Source organism: Sorex araneus, chromosome 3, assembly GCF_027595985.1.
Source record: "Sorex araneus isolate mSorAra2 chromosome 3, mSorAra2.pri, whole genome shotgun sequence".
NCBI lineage: Eukaryota > Metazoa > Chordata > Mammalia > Eulipotyphla > Soricidae > Sorex > Sorex araneus.
The window spans coordinates 136,321,570-136,338,221 of NC_073304.1; the positions used below are offsets into that span (position 1 = coordinate 136,321,570).

Genomic DNA, 16,652 nt, shown 5'->3' on the forward strand with positions numbered 1-16,652 from the left:
GCTTTAATTGAAATGTATTCTAAATTAATAATATCATAGTTTTTTTTATATTCCCCTTCACTATGCAACACTTACGTATTTCCTTTCAAGGAAATACTTAGGAATATAACTAAGAAATATAGTGATAAATATGCCTCTTATAGAAAACTTTAAGATCTAGGACATGCATGAAACCCCAGAAGTTTATAGTATATTGTATAAGCCAGACACTTCCTCTAAAGAGAGAAATATTAGAATTAGTGATAATAAGGAGCTCGTGGGGATTAAGCTGAATGTAGAAGGATGAAAGTGTATATCAATATCACAAATATACATAAAAATAGTAAGTTTATATATAATTAACAAGCTAAACTTCAGATTTCACACACTTACTCAATAATCACCTATTTAGAAATTGCCTTACGGTGAGCACTGAGCTAAACTGAGAGTTACATTTGAAGGGAAATTTTATATGAAGGATATAATTTGGGAAGAATGTATGAAAATACAAGATTGACTCGTTGCAGGGTACTTATATTATGGCAACTAGTATGGTATAACTATATGTTTAGCAGTAATATTGCTTAACTCTACAGGTGAGTATAATGAGCTGAACAGGACCAAGTGATGTCTAGACTTGGATGCTAAGTGATGGGCATTTTAAGCATAAAAAAGTCATTAAGTATAAGAATGACATGGCCAAGTTGGAAATTTAGAAGTATGACCTTGGTCACATTGCAAATAATAGATTGGACACTGTGTTAAGAAATTATAGGATACCAAAGGTAGAGAAATAAAATATGTGTACCAACTTAGGATAGAATTAAGTATAGTTCAACTAAAGGCAAGGCTTTGGATACAGAAAGGAGAGAACCAAAGTAGTTAAGTCAAAAATTTCTGTGTTGGGAATGAATTATAAGGTAGAGTAAGTAGGGTGATGGGGTGAGTGTATATTATCTTGGTTTGCCATAAAATAAATACCATAAAGCGGGTGACTTCAGTAAACATGTGATGTGTTCTCATCATAAGACTGCAAGTCACGAAAACAACATGTCAGCAGGATTGACTATTTCTGAAGGCAATAAGAAATCTCTTCTATTACTTTCTTCCAGTTTTTGGAGGTTTGTTCACAATCTTGCTGATCCTTGGTATAAAGAAGCATCATATAATTCTGTTTTACTTTTGTGTATATTTGTATCCAAATGTTTTCTTTATATAAAGCTACCAATTATTAGCATCACATTCTATTCTAATATGACCTAAACTTAAGTAATTACTTTTGTGATGATGTTTTTAAGTAAGGTAGCCTTCTGAAGTAGTTTAAGATTTCAGAACATAAAATTTGGGGATTATAAAGAAATCTATAGCAAGATTCTACCTATAGAAATTGGAATACTTGACAATAAACCAAATTTTATGAGGAAATGATGGATTTATCATTTATTACACTGACTATGAAACATGAAAGGAATTGTTTAGTAGTGATTTTATTGAGCACTAAACTAACTTATGCGTCCAGAACATTGCATACTGCTTACTATAATGTTTATTTTATATTTAATTATATAAAAGAACAGAAGAATAAAAGTTTGGAAAGTAAAATTTTTTTTAAAATCAAAAGAAAACAGGCAAGTATATAATTATAGGAGACCCTTTCTGGGTGATTTTCAATAAATTACATGGTAATTCAATAAATTACCAATAATAAATTCTAAATAATAGGTAGGGTTCCCAAATTTTGGATGAAAGATCTGTGTCCCAGCAGGTAGGGCGTTTTCCTTGCATGTGGCCAACCGGATTCGAATCCCAGCATCCCATATGGTCCCCTGAGCACCGCCAGGAGTAATTCCTGAGTGCAGAGCCAGGAGTAACCCCTGTGCATCACTGGGTGTGACCCAAAAAACAAACAAACAAAAAAAAGATCTGTGTCCTTTGATTCTCTTGAGAATATTGTTATTCTATAATATGACTGACACATAGCCTTGTGTTCCAAAGTAGCATCTTGAGTGATATTGAGGTTTTATTTAGCAGTTTTCTTCAGAAATTTTTTTTTTTTTTTTTTTTTTTTTGCTTTTTGGGTCACACCTGGCGATGCACAAGGGTCACTCCTGGCTCTGCACTCAGGAATTACCCCTGGCGGTGCTCAGGGGACCATATGGGATGCTGGGAATCGAACCCGGGTCGGCCGCGTGCAAGGCAAACGCCCTACCCGCTGTGCTATCACTCCAGCCCCTCTTCAGAAATTTTTAAGAACATTTAGCCAATTATTTTGTGCATCATTATTTCTGGTTTTTTAGGGAAAAAATTCTAGAAAACATTAATTTTTTTCTTATCCTAAGCTATTTATTGTTGAACAAAGTACTGCAAACATGCAACATGGTGTATTCTAAATAAGTCCTGTAAGTGAATAACTATTGTTAAAATTCAAATGTAATTTTTAAAAAGTACATTTATAATTCATTTTGTATATTGCATATAAACCTTATAAAACAAATTTCCTTCCCCTCCTTACCACATGGGCAGATGTTATATTTGTTTAAAATCCTTAGTGGTGCTAACAAATAAGCTAATCCAGGTATTGACTCTTTTCTTATATTGGCATATGCACGATTGTTTGACAGAGCATCAGACAATTGTTGAAATTGCCTGTGTTTGTTTTGTAATCCATATAATGCACACAGATGAGTATCTGCTTTGTTCCTGTTAATATACTGTGAACCTTGTGGTTATATCTAAAGAACGACAGTGTAAGTTTTCTATGGAGACTCAAACACTAAGAATTGGAGTCAGACTGACAATCTTGAAATTCTACACAACCACTCTGACTGTATAATGCTGAACTAGTTATGTGAGCTTTGTAAATTCCAACCTTTTTATTTTGATGACGTGTTGATTATAAATCTGCCTAGTATATAGGTTTATTGGGATACCATTTGTTGCTAAGAAATTAAGCATATAGACTTAAAAAATATATAATATTGTCATGGCGTGTTTAGTACCAGGAGTGGGGTTCAAACCCATGCATATATACATCCATTGCATCTTAAGTCCAATGCCTTAACCACTCAGCCATCTCACCTGCATGGCAGAGCCTGACAAGCTACCCGAGACATATTCCATATGTCAAGGACAGTAACAACAAGTCTCACAATAGAGACGTCACTAGTGTCCGCTCAAGCAAATGATGAGCAATGGGATGACAGTGATTACAGTGATAACAGTGATAATATTGTTCAAAATTTTCATTGTCACTAAAAAGAGATGGAAGAATCATGTCACTCGATAACTTATTAAGAAACCATCTGATAACGTAGAACTGAGGGGGAGAGAGTGTTTTAATTGCCATGGGTATTTGGAGTACAGAAAGGCAATACCAATGCTCTTACTATCTAGGAAGAACTCTGGAAAGAAGAAAAATTAAGTAGCCCTTTAAAATTGAATTATTAAAAAGTATATAATATAAGCTTAGTGAAAGTGTGGATACTAGCTCAAGTGCTAGCAAATGAAAGTGCTAGCAAATGATAAAATTAAGATACATATCAGAACTATACCATTTTAAGCACTTGAATTATTTTGATTGTTTTGAGATGTGTTCCTCAACACAATTTCCTTTGAAGCAATGGTTCTTGCAACATTTACTATTATAACCTTCATCAAATTACCAAGTGATTTTTAAGAAATAGGGGTCTTGACCTTTGTCTTTCCTTTTGCTTGGAACTTCATCATTTTTTGGTGAATAATACCTCTGTTAGTGGGTCCAGAATCCACGGCTGGAGTTTATGTGAAGGGCTTGCCTATTTTCTTAGAAGCACAGCTCTTCACATCAAAGCAAATGACTTCTGAGACCAGCCTCCTGCTAGAGGGAAAGGATCTGAGAAATACTGATGGACTAGATGAATTGCAGTCCCTGTCACTATATCACTGTACCACTGTCATCCTGTTCATTGATTTACTTGAGCGGAAACCAGTAATGTCTCTATTCCTCCCAGCCCTGAGATTTTAGCAGCCTCTCCTTACTTGTCTTTCCCAATGATTGGAGGCTCTTTCAGGGTCAAGAAAATGAGACCTATCATTACAGTTTTTGGTGTGGTAATTATGGAAAATGGGTAGGAAGTGTCTTATAATATGTCCGGAAAACAGCCTGGAGCATGGTGGCGGTTGGGTAGTGTAGGTCTGCTGCCGGGGCTGGGTCCCTTGGGGTGAGGAGGGTTCTCACCCACCCACCTTGGGAGCGCCTCAAGTGAAAACAGTCTGGCACAGAGTCTGTTGGCATGGCTATAGGGGCCTCATTTGGAGTCTCTATCTTGCATAAAAATATAATCAGTATGAAAATAATTGTTTTAGAATTGCTTACTGTCTAGCAAACTGAATGAAATATCTACCTCTGTTTTAAATCTTCGTAGCCCTATTTATAGAAAATTGGCATTAAAAATTCTTTGGGGTTTTTGAAATAAAAATGTGTAAGAGAGGCTTAAATTAGCATTTGACCCATTTGAACTGATATATTTATGTATAATTATATATTATATAAATATATGCATACATAAACATTTCTCCTAACTTCCAGAGAAAATATCATAGATTTTCAATTCATTCATCTTTACAAAGAGTGAACAACAATGCCTTACTAGTAATGTTGTAGTGAGTTTCAGGGATATAATATAAACTGCAAAACTTATTTGGAACATAATATGCACCCAGTTAAGTGTAGTAACTATTACTTTAATGGTACCTTGGCAGACATTTATTTTCATTCTCACAGACATTGAAGACTTCTGTGTCTGCTGCAAGGAATGTTAAACCATTGAGTTTCTGAACATATTGGTAGCAAAGAAAGGATACCCTGCTGCAGAAAATTGCAACATAAAATTGATTTCCATACAGACATGGAGGCAAAGTCCTTTTTAAAACAATGTCTTAATGTCTTAGTGAAAGTGTGGATACTAGCTCAAGTGCTAGCAAATGAAAGGCTCTAAGTTCAATTTCCAATACTGCAGAGTTCTACCCTACCTGGTACTGCCCAGTGTAGTCCAGTGACTGACAAGCACTGGGAAGGAAGCCCTTATGACCAGACCCAGGCACTGCCAGATGTAGCTTCTATTTAAAAGAAAAGGTAAACTAATAAGATAAAATCAATTTGTTCATTGTTTAGTTTTATAGTGCATCATGTTAAGCAGTGTATAATAAGCAGCCTCCCCTCCAGTAAGCACATATATGGTATATGAATCTATGATAAAACAGTTCTAGTTGGAGAACTCCGCTGACCTCAGCTGGACTTGCCTGTGTGTGTGTGTGTGTGTGTGTGTGTGTGTGTGTGAGAGAGAGAGAGAGAGAGAGAGAGAGAGAGAGTCAATCCTTGCTGGATGACCTAAGATAAGCATCAGCTGATCAAAGAAATCTGTTCCATTTGTTTTTCATGTTTCTGCTGGGACAGGAGGCCTGCTTGGGTGTATTCTCTTAGTGATGGAAGGCCACATCCTGTCAAAATGCTTTACAAGACTGTGTGCACATCTGCTAGCATCCTATTAATCAAAGCAAGTTACATGATCATGTGATTGAACATAAATCCATGACACAGTATGTAACTCCTTCTCAGGCAGAATGGCACTGCAGTGTCTCACGGCAACGGGTGTAGATGCAGAATAGAGGACTAAGTGGGGGTGATGGGTGACGGTCTGTGTGCCTCAGCTCTAGAGTAGCTCTTAGTCAGCAGTCAGCGCAGAGCATCTAGATACAGGGCGCAGTCTTGTGCCTCAATAGTTATTTAATTTTTGCTTTAGTACCAGACTAGTGCCATCAATAAGTATAAGAGAAGAAAGAGTTGAATGAGTCTCATATGGCCATGCTGCTGGAGCTGAAGGAAATAATTGAAGCCCTTATTCCAATAATGCAGACTCTTTAGCCAGTAGCACAAACTTTCCCCAACTGTTTTGAAAAGGTGCTCATCAGTTTAGCCACTAAGATGAGGAGGTTTCATTACAATTTCCAGTGTATTCTCAGAATAGTCCCACAGAAATTTCCAAAACTACCTTGTTTAAGCAACAGTTAAACTGTCCAACATTAGATTTCCCGGCATTGTTGTCATCTATAAATAGAGATGGATTTCAACTCAAGAGTCTCAGCATATTTTGTCAGAGAAATGTCAATACAGTGCTGCGGGGTTGACAAATTCTGGATATCTAAACATCCCCTTTGCCTAAGTCTGTGTGCTTGTGAGCATTTGTAAGTATAGTAGGACAGATCAATACTTCAGTTGGTTGCAGCTTATTGTTTTTCTTTATCATTTTATTTCGTTGTTCATAATAGCACAACGGGTAGGGCGTTTGCCTTGCACATGTCTGACCCGGGTTTGAGTCCTCCCTCCCTCTCGGAGAGCCCAGCAAGCTACCGAGAGTATCCCGCCCGCACGACAGAGCCTGGCAAGATACCTGTGGTGCAGATGGGGTTTACAAGCTTGCAAAGATCGAATATCCGGAAGAAATCTCCCTGGACTTAGTTGTTAAAGTAAAGAAATCCCACACCATGCGGCCTGGGCTGCACAACCTCATTTCTCTTCACAACAGGTCTGACTCTAGTGGGGTGTTCCTAATAATAATGGTGAGGTTTGTGTTGAAATATTGAATGTAACCAAAGTAAATAGAAAGTAAAGTGAAATTTATCAGTTACAAGGCAGGGGGGGCGCGGGGGTGGGCGGGATGGGAGGTGTACTGTGGGTTTTTTTTTTCTTTTGTCTTCGGTGGTGGGATATGGGCACTGGTGAAGGGATGGTTGTTTCACCATTGTATGACTAAGACTTAAGCCTGAAAGCATTGTAATTTTCCACATGGTGATTCAATAAAATAAAATTAAAAAAAAAAAGATACCCGTGGTGTGGTGTATTCGATCTGCCAAAAATAGTAACAACAAGTCAGAAAATGGAGACATTACTGGTGCCTGCTTGAGCAAATCGATGAACAACTGGATAACAGTGCTACAATATAGTATATATGCGCAGCTTTACAAAGTGCTCACTTCTTAGTATAGCCAGGAGTAGTCCTTAGATCACCCAGAACCCCAGGGGTTGGCTGCTTCCTATATTTTAAAGTAATCTATAAAAACTAGAGTGGTTTCAGAGGAATAATGTCTTTTTTTAAATAAATTTTAAAAAGAATTTATTAGAGAATCACTGTGATGTACAGTTATAAACTTATAATCTTTTGTGTTTGCATTTTACTCATACAGTGATCGTTTACCCATCCCTCCACCAGTGCCCATTCAACCTCCACCAATGATCCCAGTATCCTTCTCACCAACCCCACCCCATCCCCCACCACCCCACCCTGCCTCTGTGGCAGGGCAATCCCCTTTGTTCTCTCTCCTTTGTGTGTTGTAGTTTGCAATAGAGGTATTGAGTGGCTATCATATCCAGCCTATAGTCTACTTTCAGCTCGCATCTACCAAACCGAATGGGTCCTCCCGACATCCTCTACTTGATGTTCCCTTTTCTATCTGAGCTGCCTTTTCCCCTAGTATGTGAGGCCAGTTTCCAAGCTGTGGGGCAGACCTCCTAATTCTTATCTCTACAACTCTTGGGTGTTAGTCTTGCCTTTACCCTTTGACTTCCACATGGCCCCCACCCCCCACCCTCACTGCTTTTCTTGTCCTCCAGGGAAATCCCTTAACTCTCCAAACAGGTTGGGGTCACATCCTGTTCTTACCTGCCTTCATTTTCATGCTGCGTTCCTTAAATAGGCGTCCAATCTATTAGGAGCCAACAGAGTTTGGTTGTCACTTGAAAATGTTTTCCGTCTATCCACTTTCATTTGGAAGCTAATTTATTCCCAGCATTCAAGTAGACTCAACTCCACTTCACATCTCTGACATGTAACACACTTTGCACTGACTGGGATGGAAGGAGACAATTCAATCAAAGGATGTTTTCTCCATGGAGGAAATGAATATTATTTGTTCAGCTTGAAATTCAGGATTCTGGGCAAATTACAATGTTTGGCAAAGACACTGGCAAGATAGAAAGACAAATAAATTGCCTGGTGTGAGAGCAGACTAAATATTAAGGTTTCTTCAAAACAGTGGGTATTGGCTGAAGGCAAAATATTAAACTACAAATCACTGGTTTGCAACTTCTTGATTATCAGTTGTAATCCCAAGAACATATTTAATTTCCTATTTAGTCCTAATTTCTTTTTGTTCCTTAATGATATTTTTCTCCACTCAAAATAAGCCATCTGTTGGCAGCAGCCTACAGAAAACAGAGACTGCACATTCAGTAATTTTGTCATGAGGCATTACTCTATGAGATCCAAAAACAGGTCTCTTTGGCATCATGCTTTTATCTTTAAATTATCTAGTTTTTCCTTCTTTGTCATGTATAGAATCAAAACTAATTCCCTTTTTGGTAATTTTGGCTTTGTTTTGTTTTGTTTTGTTTGGGGGCTGCATCTGACTGAGTTCAGGGCTTCTAGCTGGTTCTGTGTTCAAGGATCGCTTCTGTTGGGCTCAGGAACCATATGGCAGGGTAGTTCAATGGTTGAACCATTAAATTCTGGTCAACTGCTTGCAATAAAAGCACCCTATCTGTTGTACTATTGCTCCATCTCCTTTTTTTTTTTTGGATTTTTAGTGGGTTTGTAAATAGAGGATAAGGTGTTGCCCTCAACGAATAAAGATTATATAGCTGTATAGCTTGAATTTCAGATGTAATTTGTCATTTTTAACCTTCAGTTTAATAAATCTCTGGGTTTGCCATATTTGGAAAAAATTAAGTATAACTGACGGTGGAGATCAGAAAACAGTACAGGATTAGAGAGATAGTAAGACTGTTAAGGTGCTTGTCTTGCAAAAAATAGGGAGTATGAACAGAAATTTCTTCAAATAATATATACAAATAGTTAGTAGGTATATGAAAATATACATTGTACCCTGTATCATCAGATAAATGCAGATCACAGAAACAGTGAAATATCGCTTCATACCAGTGTGAACACAGCAAAAGAACAAATACAACCAGTGTTGTTGTGGACCTCACTTACTGATGGTGGGAATATTCACTGTTTCAACATTTATGAAAATAAAAAATATAAATGACTTCTCAAAAACTTAAGAATTGAGCTTCCATCTGACTCAGCAATTCAATTTCTTGGCATCTACCACAAGGACAGAAAACACTTTTTAAAAATCTTTTATTAGTGAATCACCGTGAGGTACATTTACAAACTTATGAACTTTCGTGTTTTCATTTCAGTCATACAGTGATTGTTTTCACATCCTTCCACCAGTGCCCATTCTCCTCCACCAATGTTCCCAGTATCCCTTCCACTACCCCCACCCCATCCACCATCACCCACCCTGTCTCTGCAGCACGGCATTCCCTTTGTCCTCTCTTTTTTTGGGTGCTGTAGTTTGCAATAGAGGTATTGAGTGGCCATCATGTTTGGTCTATAGTCTACTTTCGGCATGCATCTTTCAACCCAAATTGGTCCTCTCAACATCCTCTTCTTGGTCTTCCCTATCTCAGCTGCCTTTTCCCCCAGCATGTGAGGCCAGTTTCCAAGCTGTGGGGCAGACTTCCTCGTGCTTATCTCTACTACTCTTAGGTGTTAGTCTTCCAGAACACAAGACATTTTTCAGAAGACATTTAACATGATGTATGGTGCATTTAGCAGTGCCAAGAGTGATCCCTGAACACAGAACCAGGAGTAAGCCTTGACGGTATGATGAAAATGAAGGGAAGAAAGATTGAATGACAGGACAGAAGAAAAGAAAGAAAGAAAAAGGCAGGGAGGCAGGAAGGAAAACAGGAAGGAAAAAAGGCAGGAAGGAAGGAAGGGAGGGAGGGAGGGAGGGAGGGAGGAAGGAAGGGAGGGAGGGAGGAAGTAAGGAAGGAAACAAGGATGGAAGGAAGGAAGAAAGGAAGGAAACAAGGAAGGAAGGAAGGAAGAAAGGAAGGAAACAAGGAAGGAAGGAAGGGAGGAAGGAAGGAAGGAAGGAAGGAAGGAAGGAAGGAAGGAAGGAAGGAAGGAAGGAAGGAAGGAAGGAAGGAAGGGAGGGAGGGAGGGAGGGAGGGAGGGAGGGAGGGAGGGAAGAAGGAATACAATGGCAGCATTTCATTCCTTGCACTTCATAGGGTATGGGTAAATAAGCTGAGTGTGACAGAAGAAGCATTATAATATGGGAAGGACTCAGAATAGGATGTATTCATATGTACCCTGTCCCCAAAAGATCTTCACTTATACCTCTCTTAAATGAACACCACTCCTAATGAAAAAGAGGAAATTTGACCACTCAGCAGTATAATGACAGCTAACACTTCTTAAACTTGAATTATGTGCCAGTCTCTGTGCTAAGTGTATATACATATGTGTGTATGGATTTTCTCTTTAAATTCATTCAACAGTCTCCATGAAATTTCTCATAATATCTGTTTAATAGAGATAAGAAATCAGTGTCAGAATTTCATAGCAATTAAGGGTCAGTGTCTGAATGATAACCTTGGCAGTTTGATTTCAAGAGATTTCCACATTCAAGTTAAAAGTAGGAATGCCTTAACAATAAAGTTGTTTTATCCGGCACATCTACAGGAATCCTGCTATGAATAAAAGAAAGAATTCGGGTTCTCTTAAAAGAAAGTGTTAGAAATATTGAAATGGACACTCAAAGCACATAGATATAAAGGTGAGTGAGGGAGAGTAGATTTTGATCTTCCCTTTTTCTCCCTCATTTTTTGAAATATGATTCCTTTTTAATGCCATTTCTTCTATGGTTGCTGCACTTCAGTTTTAGATGGCTTTTCTATTTCCCAGAGCAATTAAAAGGTAATATCACTATTTTACCATGTGAAACTTGTCGTCTGATTCATATATCATTCTGCCTGAAGGCATATTTTTCATACTCACCTGGGTGCATGTCACGCAGTGAATTGAGCCCTTTTAGGATTGAAAAGGAATTCCCTTTTTCATAGAAGATTCAAGTGAGTGAACAAAATTAATGTCCCTTTTACTCCCCATCTCCTTTAATTAGTGAGCCGGAGAGCTAACAATTATCTTATCTGTCAAATGCCTTGACAGCTTGCTGTTGAATTGAAATCAAAGAAATAGCCTCCCACAATCTCAACTCCTAACAACTGACCTTTAGATCTTTACCATCAAAGATCTACTTCAATGTCTTTAGTGTGATCTTCATGATCCCTCAACTCATGTCCAGTGACTTAAAGTATTGGTTTTCACAACTTTTTCATATCTGTGGAACAGCATTGGTTTGTAAACTGACCATTGAAAACCACTGTCTTCTACCCTTTGTCTCTCTATCATGGACATTTTCACTAACAAATGTTATTACAGGTGGAAGTTACCTCATATGACAAATTCCTACTCTCACAATATTCTTAGCAAGAAGACAGACGGAACCAACCCAGGGAGCTAAACAAATGCCACTGCAACTATTAGAGCACTACAAATGTAATGGAACTAGCTGTTCTTATCTTATAATATGCCCATTGCTATCATTTTTCCCCTAACAATCTGTCTATGATGACAAGTTCTATTCCATTTTCTTCATGCGGGATCATGTTTCTAGGCCATATGTTGTAATGAGAAGAGAAGCCCAGTTGTACTCATTAGTTGTTGTTGATTTTTTTATATAAATGAGACATTACCACTCGGAGTACCTTCCATTATTTTAGTAATGATCCCAGTCTAGTTATGCATCCTAGCAAATTTCTTAACTTGAAAAAAAAACTAAAGAAAATACAATGTAATAGCAAATTTATAAAAGAAAACAAGCTATCTAATTGTTCTTCTCTGCCAAATTTTTTAATTCCCATTTTCAGGGGATGATCTGTCTCCTGCCATGAGCTGACATGGCGCTACTGGCTGCATAGCAGAACTGAGCAGCTGGCAAAGACAGATGGGTTTCTGTGTTGACTCAGTGAAGTTTCGCCTATGTAAATCTTCATTTCCTCATCATGCCTATTAAGCATCCTTTACTTCAGAACCTGTTTTCTGCCATGGTTTCCCACTAAGTACAGTGGATGAACAGTGACTTTAGTATAAGCATCCTTTAAATCAAGGTTATAACCCCAATATAATGGTTAGTTTTGGGAGTAGCTACACACTCAACTTTGAAACCATACCAATAGCTCCTTTGTTGATATATACACACATATACATACACACATATATGTATATATACACACATATATATATATAACCTATCTATAGTCATCCTTATCTACCCATTTACTTGCCATCTGTTCATTTGTCTATTTGTACTTTATATGGTCACTCTATCACTGTCATACCATTGATCATTGATTTGCTTCAGCAGGCACCACTAATGTGTCCATTTGTCCTAGAAATGACAATTTTAGCAGCCTCTCTTTACTCGTTCTTCCCAGTGGTGCTGCATTAGAGGCTCTTTCAGGATAAAGGGAATTAGACCCATCATTGCTATTGTATTTGGCATACCTAATACGCCACGAAAACTTGCCAGGCTCTGCCAAGCGGGCGGGATGCTCTCGATAGCTTGCCAGTTTCTCTGAGAGGGAGAACTAGACTATAAGAGGTCTTGAGGCTGTGAATGCAGCCGTGCGCTTCCAGGAGCATTATATATATTTTTTAATTTTATTGAACTACTGTGAGATAGTTGTTTTATAGTCTCTGGATCTTAGCCGTTGATGGGATTACACAGCACGGGGGCAGTTTGTTTGTGTGGCTGCCAAGCTGCTGGAAAATGGAGTGTCTGTGTGGAGGAGGCCTAGCCTCGATCTGAGCAGGCTTGGAGGTCTCAGCCCCGGGTCCCACACACCTGGGTTTCTCAGCCGGTTCCTTCATGCATGAGGCTCGTCCGAGTGTGTGAAGAGTGGCCTTGAGCATGGCTGTGGCTGGGTTCCAGAGGTCTTAGGCTGGTCATTTAACATGTTTTAATATTTGAAGATAATATCATAGGTTAGTTTTACTGTGTTATCTAATTTTATACAGTAGTATAATCTATCAAAGATTTTGCAGTATCCAGTAAGCATCCTTTATATAGCATTCAACCAAAAGTGTTTGAGTCACTTCAAGTTTTTTCTTTATCCTCTCCCATTTGAAGGAGTCTGTGCTCCCTTCCCTAAAATATGGGTCAACCTTAGTGATATACTTTTTTAACTAAGAGCAGAAGTAAGATTGTGGAATTTCAAAGGCAAGATCATAAAGGGCATCTAGTTTCTACTTAATTATCATGGATCGCTGTTTCTGGTATAGCCAATCACAACATTAAATGTAATGTTACCCTGAGGCCTCCATGCAAAAGAGGACATACATAGACACATTGACCAATAGTACATTTGAACTCACAACCAACAATCAGCATCAGATTTGATCAGTCATGATAGTAAGTCATCATAGATAGCCACAGCATTCAAGCCTCAAAATGCGATCACAGTTGATATCTAACTCACTTCATGAAAAAGAATGAATGAACACTTCATTAGGCAAGAATGACCATTCAAGTCCTCCTTGAGTCCATGATTCTAAATATTTTCAGCTGAATCAAATACCTGTTTTAACTGCTAAATTTTGTAATTAATTTGTTCTATAGCTGGTATAAAATTATAAACATATAACTGATATAAATTATAAAATATAACTGGTATAAAATTATTATTCGACTAGTAAATTACTGACACTATCAAAAGGAGGATTACAGTTTAATATTTATGGATGAACTAATTTTTTTCAATGCTCATCTGTTTTAATCTGTATTTGTTTTGTAAGCTATGCTGCTAGATTAATACTAAGGCAGAAAATGCTGATAAATATTTTCCCAACTGATCATAGGATTTTCACATATATGAAATAAAGATCTGAGTTGCATGAGTTCAGAAAGGTAAAAGTAGATTTTAGTTCTTTCATTTCAATCTAATAATTCCTAGGTCCAGTGCACATTTACATATATATATGTATGGCTCGTACACACCATCATCTTAGGATTGGATATTGCTCTAAAATTTGAGCAATTCAATATGTATTGAGGTTTTATTTTTACCCCAAACTCTCATCTTTAGTGAGTGATGGAAAACAATATTCATTGTAGCCAGATCCTTTAAAAAAAAAAAAAAACAACTCTTTTTTTCCCCCTGATCTCAGTCCTGTCTTATGTCTTATGATTCTACAAGGTTTACTTCAAATCTTAATGACTCACTATTTGAACATATATAATACAGTATTTTTACTGTCATGGAATATATAAATTCAATTGGTATTTTCTATTCATTACTTATGTGTGTACTAAGTTTTTGGACAATCTTAAGCACAAAGTTGGAACTCTTAAACTTTAGTGAGAAATATTTCAAAATAAATGTGTAAGAAAAAGTATCTGTATGCATATATGTACATATAAACTACAGATAACATTACAAAAATTAACACTGAAACATTAAAATATACAAACAACCACTATATCATCTATATTCAGATTTCCTGAGCAATCCAAATGATATTTTCTGCTTTTGTTGTTTTTGTTAATAGAATATTCAGCATACTGCATTGCTGCCAAGTCTGTCTTCCTGTTACCAGAAAATTTTCTTCTTTCCTGAGTATACATACGGAAATTCAGCTCTTTTACATTTTAACTTTCACTTAATCTGTTCTCACTCAACTCCCAATATTTTCTGCTTAGTTCATCAATACCAGGTATTCACACTTCTAGATCATCTCCATAGGTCTCTAGCACTAGTTTTCTTGGCTTATTTTGTTACTTTCTCTGTAGGCTCTTAGTTCAGTTTTCTTTATAACTGTTATAGTCCATGTTATAGGCTTAGTAACATGTGTTGGCTTGTCTTGTTCTATGCATCTCACTTCCTGTTCACTTCCCATTCCCTTTGCTCTTGTGTGCTTTGATATATTATCATTATTATTTAACCATCACTTTATTTAATTTTAAGAAGAAAATGAAGAGGAAACGTAAAAATATTAAACACTATATTTAATGTATTTTTGTGTTTTGAGTTTGAATTTTACAGAAAAATGCTTTCAAGTTCCATCTATGTTATGCTGATTCATACACATTGTTTGCAAACAATTGCATTATTTCATTCCTATATGATCATATTAGTATTTATTTTATTTATGATGGCTACATATGAACTTATTACCTTCATACAAAATTCCCTCTGTTTCTATACATCTATAGTTTTTTTCTTCAAGAAAATTTATGACATTTTTCTGAGCTTTTTTGGTTAATCAGATCTCAGGAAAACTTGGTAAGTGCATAAAGAGGAATGATGAGTTTTCCTCTCACCAAAGCTCACTAGAAGTTTTCTCTTACTTGGAAGATAGTTAAAGAAATGGTACTTCCTTGCCAGAAGCAGCTTCTGGTCTTTGGCATAATCTGTAGGCTGTTTTGTTGGCAGTGTATTAGCTTGTGTAGATGCTCACAACATTTCCTTAGCTTTTGTGACCACTCTGCAGTGTTTGAATCATTTCCTAGGGTGGGCCCTCTTAGAATCTAAATGGTGGATGCAATCTTCAGAAAATGTTGGTCTCTGGGAAATCTTTTGTAATTCGTTTATAAGCTAACTTGCTAATATAAATAGATATTAGATGTATAAGGGAGACACTCGAGATTTTATTCTTATTTTATTTTTTAATGTACTGTATTTAAATTTGCTATAGCAAATAATTATGGCCTTTAGCCTAAATTGGGGTTCTTAAAGATTCAATGGACAGTTCTCATTTACACAATGTCCCATGTGAAACACTTCTATCATCTTGTTTCAGTTGTCATAGTACTTTCCCATTACCATGGAATTTCCTACTACCAAGGAAAAGCTTGTCAGACATAATAAAGATTTAAAGCCTCCCAGGGTATCCCTCTTAGCCAAGAGGGACAGGAGTTAAGTTTCTCACTGGGACAATTCTAGGGGAATCCTGTATGTTTCCACAAAAGGAATCTAAGCCCCGTCTGTTCTTATGTGCCCCTTCATTGTAATTTACTCTTTTTTCCTATATTTCTTAACTTACTCTTTTTGTACTTCTTGGGATCCTTTATAAAATAAATGAATACCATCCAAGTCTCTGATTCAGGGTTTGCTTTTGTGGGAAAAGTTGTAATGAATCAAAAGTTTCAGAGAATGTACTATTATACCTTGTTGGCAATTGCGTATGGTCTGGGATATATATTTATATATATATACATGTATATGTACATATACACATACATGTCTCTGTATTTATATGTATGTGTATATGTTCATATATTTATATGTGTACATATGTTTATATGTATATGTATATATACTATGTACAATCTCTTGTAAGATAGCCTAATGCCAAAAACCTATTTGTCTCCTTTAATTCCGTACTCTCTTTAATCTTGAATATACTTTATTTGCTTAGAAGAATTTTGAAATGCCCATTGTTTTAAGGTTTTGTGGATGTCATGAAACAGGAGTGTAAAAAGAGACTTTTGGACCTCATTATAACAATAATAGAGCTTTATCATAGCATATCCCACTCTACTATAATTAGATCTTCATAATAAATTTATTAAGAAAACATCTGAAATTAGATGCAATGTGCAAAGATTTGTTCTAAGGTTGAGAAAACAAGAGTTAAACAGTGAACAGCCAACCCCTCTTCACTGTGCTTAGATTCAGATGGTAATAAAGACAGCAAGATCTTAGACGATGTATTGGG

The 16,652-nt window shown here is 36.9% G+C and overlaps 1 protein-coding gene across 3 annotated transcripts in view; it reads left to right on the forward strand.

The window, feature by feature from the left end:
* The window catches only part of MACROD2 (mono-ADP ribosylhydrolase 2), a 2,262,400-nt gene that overhangs the window by 1,704,726 nt on the left and 541,022 nt on the right, over positions 1 to 16,652 (forward strand). The window lies entirely within an intron of this gene.